The following is a 6,000-nucleotide window of genomic DNA, read 5'->3' on the forward strand; positions in this document are numbered from 1 at the left end:
AAAAAAAAAAAAAAAGAGCATAAAACTGCAGGCACCTGGGTGACTCAGGGTTAAGTGTCTGATTCTTGATTTTGGCTCAGGTCCTGATCTCAGTGTCCTGAGATTGAGCCCTTTGTCAAGCTCCATAGAGAAGATTCTCTTCCTCTCCCTCTGCCCCTCCCCCATCCATGCATATGCTCTGGCACATGTACTCTCTCTCTCAATGAATAAATAAATTAATTAATTTTTTAAATTAATTAATTTATTTATGATAGTCACAGAGAGAGAGAGAGAGAGAGAGAGGCAGAGACACAGGCAGAGGGAGAAGCAGGCTCCATGTACTGGGAGCCCGACGTGGGATTCGATCCCGGGTCTCCAGGATCACGCCCTGGGCCAAAGGCAGGCGCCAAACCGCTGCGCCACCCAGGGTTCCCTTAAATACTTTTTCTGACATCATGTATGTCTGCAAACCAGGAGAGAGGAAGGGTTGATCATGTGATTTCTTGGATGACCACTAAATGTCTTCTAGTAAGGAGTCCGTGGTAATTCTGGTTTTATATACCCGTATCACCATGGATAGATAAGGTACATCCATCTCTGAAAGATGGATCTGTTCTTTGAGCTGGAAACACTGAGCTTCTGTACCTATAAGGTTGGAGGCCAGACTTGGCCTGAAAAAAATTCACAAAGGTGACTAGTGTGATCTGGTCAAATCTTTTTGGATAGACAGTTTTTTGTCCTCTCCCCAAAGAGAAAGGGTTCTTTCCTTTCCTTTCCTTTCTGTTCCATTTGGTTTCTCTTCTCTTATTTTCAGAAAATGTTATTTATATATTTGGGAGAGAGAGAGAGAGAGAGCACATGTGGGGGGAAACAGAAAGAGAGGGAGAAGGAAGTCGGGAGCCCATTGTAGGGCTTGATCCCAAAACCCTGAGATCATGACCTGAGCTAAAGGCAGCCGCCTACCTGACTGAGCCACCCAGGTGCTCCAAGAGTCCTTTCTTTATTTGAAAATTTAACAACTTTGGGATCCCTGGGTGGCGCAGCAGTTTAGCGCCTGCCTTTGGCCCAGGGCGCGATCCTGGAGACCCAGGGTCGAGTCCCACGTCGGGCTCCCGGTACATGGAGCCTGCTTCTACCTCTGCCTGTGTCTCTGCCTCTCTCTCTCTCTCTATGTGACTATCATAAATAAATAAAAATTTAAAAAAAGAAAAAGAAAATTTAACAACTTTGCTTTAGGCCTGGACTTTTTTTTTTTTTTTTATTCCCCAGATCTTCGAATTAAACAAATAATCATATATGCACTTTGCTGGTTTTTGAGATACATTGTTTTGTTAAAATAAGTTTGCTAAACTCCAATTGCAATTGAATGTTTGCTGATAGATTCAGGCAAATTATCCACTTCTCGAAGTCATTCTAGGTATGCTCAGTTGTCCGGGAGGAGTTGCTCGGGTATAAGTGAATACAGAACACTCCTATCTTTGTAAGGAAGTTATGTTCCTTCCCATGAGATAACTATCGTTTGTTTCCTTCCTGGTTTTTAAATTCACATGCTATTTGTGAATGTTCTTTACAGGTTTTCTGTTGAGGGAAACATTGACCAGTATTATATTCGAGTGCTCTTTCTCTGAAAAGCATTTTCTTTCTTTCTTTCTTTCTTTCTTTCTTTCTTTCTTTCTTTCTTTCTTTCTAAGATTTTATTCATTCATTCATGAGAGACAGAGAGAGAGGCAGGCAGAGACACAGGCAGAGGGAGAAGCAGGCTCCATGCAGGCAGCCTGATGTGGGACTCGATCCTGGATCTCCAGGATCAAGCCCTGGGCCGAAGGCAGACGCTCAACTGCTGAGCCACCCAGGCGGCCCTGAAAAGCATTTTCAAACTCTTTACTAGTCATGGTAGTTATACTACAACTTGGGAAAATTGCATCAGATGCCATATCTTTTGAGACAGTACGCTGAGATATGTTTTCCTGTAAGTGGTAAACTGTCAGAATGGTTTCCTTGGAATCCTGGGGGGGGGGGGGGGGGGGGGGGGGGTGGGTTATTTTTTTTGAGATTTTATTTATTTATTCATGTGACACAGAGAGAGACTCTTGATCTTGAGGTTGGGAATTCAAGCCCCACATTGGGTATAGAGATTACTTTAAAAAAAGTCTTGGGGCCCTTGGGTGGCTCAGTGTGGTTGAGTGTCTACCTTTGGCTGAGGGTGTGATCCTGGGGTCCTGGGATGGAGTCCCACTCAGGCTCCTTGCAGGAAGCCTACTTCTCCCTCTGCCTGTGTCTCTGTCTCTCTCTCTGTGTCTCTCATGAATAAACAAATAAAATCTTTTTTTAAAATATCTTTTAAAAATAATAAATAAAATATATTTTTAAAGATTTTATCAGGACGCCTGGGTGGCTCAGGGATTGAGCCTCTGCCTTCAGCCCAGGGTGTGATCCTGGGGTCCCACCCCAGGCTGGGATGGAGTCCCACATCAGGCTCCCTGCATGGAGCCTGCTTCTCCCTCTGCCTGTGTCTCTGCCTCTCTCTCTCTCTCTCTCTGTCTCTCATGAATCAATAAATAAAATCTTAAAAAAAAAAAAGACAAGACTCTTTAAAAAAAAAAAAAGATTTGGGATCCCTGGGTGGTGCAGCGGATTGGCACCTGCCTTTGGCCCGGGGCGCGATCCTGGAAACCCAGGATCGAATCCCACGTCGGGCTCCCTGTATGGAGCCTGCTTCTCCCTCTGCCTGTGTCTCTGCTTCTCTCTCTCTGTATCTCTCATGAATCAATAAATAAAATCTTTTTTTTTTAAGATTTTATTTATTTATTCATGATAGTCACACAGAGAGAGAGGCAGAGACACAGGCAGAGGGAGAAGCAGGCTCCCTGTAGGGAGCCTGATGTGGGACTCAGTCCTCGAACTGGGATCACTCCCTGAGCCCAAGGCAGACAGATGCCCAACCGCTGTGCCACCTGGGCGTCCCATAAATAAAATATTTAAATTAAAAAAGTGTACAACATGATGTTTTGATGTATTGTGAAACCATTCCCATGATCAAGCTAATTAACATACAGTCACCACCTTATATAGTTGTCTTTCTCATATGCAGTGAAAACATCTTATAAATACTCTCTTAGTACATTTCTAGTATATAATGCATTACATTAATTATAGTCACTATGCCATATATTAGGTTTCCAGAACTTATTCATCATTTTTTAAAGTTTTATTTATTTAAGTAATCTCTACACCCAGTGTAGGGATTGAGCTCACGACACCGAGATCAAGAGTTACACACCCCACTGGCTGAGCCCGCCAGACACTTCAAGAACTTATTCACCTCACAACTGAAAGTTTGTACTCTTTGACCAAGATCTCCCCATTTTCTTCACCCTTCCTTATTTTTAATAGCTTTATTGAGGTATAATTGGCACACAATAAACTTCATACATTTAAAGTGTATACCACACTTCAATCAGTTTTTACACATGTATATGCCCATGAAACTCTTACCAATGTCAAGACAGTCACCCCACAACTTTCCTGGCATCCCTTCCTAATCCTTCTGTTTTAATTTATTTTTAAAATTAAAAAAAATAAATTTTAATTTAAAAAATTTATTTATTTAAGACTTTATTTATTCATGAGAAACACAGAGAAAGAGACAGAGATCTAGGCAGAGGGAGAGGCAGGCTCCCTGCAAGGAGTCTGATGCAGGACTTGATCCCCGGACCCTGGGATCACAACCTGAGCCAAAGGCAGACACTTGACCACTGAGCCACCCAGGCATCCCTAAAATTAATTTTTTTTACAGATTGTATTTATTTATTTGAGAAAGAGTACATGAGAGAGCAGGGACAATGGGGAAAGGCTGAGGGAGAGGGAGAAGCAGGCTCCCCACTGAGCAAGGAACCCTACATGGGGCTCCATCCTAGGTACCGAGGACCATGATCCGATCTGAATGCAGACGCTTAACAAACTGAGCCACCCAGATGCCCTTAAGACTTTATTTTTAAGCAAACTCTATCCTCAACATGAGGCTTAAAATCCTGAGATCGGGAGTCACGGGCTCTACTGCCTGAGCCATCCAGGTGCCCTTTCTAATTTTTTCCTTGATTTTGAGTACCGCCCCCCATTACAACCAGTGCTGCTGTAAACAACCTTGAAGACCTATCTTGATTCAGTTCTCCTAGAGTCGTACAGTCTTACTGACATTTCTGATTATTATATTCTTTAACATGACACTTCAGATTATTATTCAGGGGACATGTCAGATCTCTCTCATGCATCACTTCAGATCTTCTTAGCATCTGCTGTCACTTTTCCAGCCACCAATATGCAGTGATCACTCCTTCGCAGATGCAAATGATTTCAGGTGGTACCATGTCTTGCCTTGGATCTGCCCCCCTCCTTCTCTCCTGCTCTAGAGCTTCCCTGTTGACCAGAGCCCAACTCTCACTATCAAAAGAGAGTAGGGGGTTAACATTCCATGAGGTGAATCTTTGACCAGTGGGAGAGGCAAGGTGGGGGGTTGTTTCTTCCCCATTGCCTGCTGGACTGTCCTAAGTGCAGGTTATATAACTTCTTAGAAGACAAGTCCCCCCGGGGTGGCGCAGTCAACCACATTTAGCCAAGGCTGGTTTAATAATGCATCTTCCTGGTGGTAATGCCTTGTCCTCCTTCCAGGCCACCCTCCCCTGGCCCGTCTCTCCTGCCCTCTGAAAGTGCATTCCATAGTAAAATAGTAGCACCGAAGTTTTGGCATCAGGCTGTGCTTTCTGGGGAATCCAGGCTAAGACAGTTGGTATTTTCCATATGATTATACTGACTTTAAATTAAGCCATCTGTAAATCTTTCGAGTGATCAGTGTTGAAATAGAATACTGAGTTCTTGGGATTGTAAAATACGGTACATAACAAATGCAAAACTGCTCTTTACTCTTTTGGATACGAGAGGAGTGAGAGTATAAAGGAGGCCAAGAAACGGCAGAGGCTCTGACACAAAGATTTTCTGTAGCTTCCTTCGCTGGGGATGCTTTCTGTCCTCAGCACACTGCAGTTGCCCTTCACTCTCTTTTCTTCTGAGATGGCCCTTTCGAAGACACCAGTGCCCACTGTCATGTCACATCCAAAGGTCAGGTATTTTGTTCTTATGTTACATGGACTCTCAGCAGCGTTTGGCTCAGTTAACCACTGCCTTATTGGGGATCCCTGGGTGGCTCAGCGGTTTGGCGCCTGCCTTTGGCCCAGGGTGTGATCCTGGAGTCCCGGGATCGAGTCCCACGTCGGGCTCCTGGCATGGAGCCTGCTTCTCCCTCTGCCTGTGTCTCTGCCTCTCTCTCTCTATCTGAATAAATAAATAAAATCTTAAAAAATATATATTAAAAAAAAAAAAAAAACCACTGCCTTATTGAACCATTTTCCTCTTTAGGCTTCCCTGATGGGGTTGCCACCGCACTCTACCTCGATGGCTCTTCCTCTTCCACCGTCGCTGCCAGACCTTTGGCCACTGAAGGGTGCCAGGGTCTCTCAGCCTTCTTCTCTCTTCCAACCATGCTCTCTCCCCAGATAGTCTCATCCAGCCCCTGACTTTAGATATATCTCTAGGCTGATCACTTCCAAGTCAGTATTTCCTACCCTTGCCATCCTCTTGAACCTCAGAATCCAACTATCAACTTGTTTCTACTTGGATATCCAAAAGGCAACTACTGAGACACCTGCCTTTGGCTCAGGGCGTGATTCCAGGGTCCTAGGATGGAGCCCTGCATCGAGCTCCCCATAGGAAAGCTGCTTCTCCCTGTGCCTATGTCTCTGCCTCTCTCTGTGTCTCTCATGAATAAATAAATAACATCTTTAAAAACTAAATAAATGAAATCTTTAAAAAAAATAAAAGGCAACTCAAATTTAACATGTTCACAGCAGAACTCCTGACTTCCTCATCAACCTGCCTCCCTCTACCTCTGTTCTTCCACAATCCAGGAAATAACACCGTATAGTAGCTCAGGTCAAAAACTTAATCACATCCTTTTGTTCTCTCCCT

This window comes from Vulpes lagopus, chromosome 12, assembly GCF_018345385.1.
Source record: "Vulpes lagopus strain Blue_001 chromosome 12, ASM1834538v1, whole genome shotgun sequence".
In the NCBI taxonomy this organism is placed as follows: domain Eukaryota; kingdom Metazoa; phylum Chordata; class Mammalia; order Carnivora; family Canidae; genus Vulpes; species Vulpes lagopus.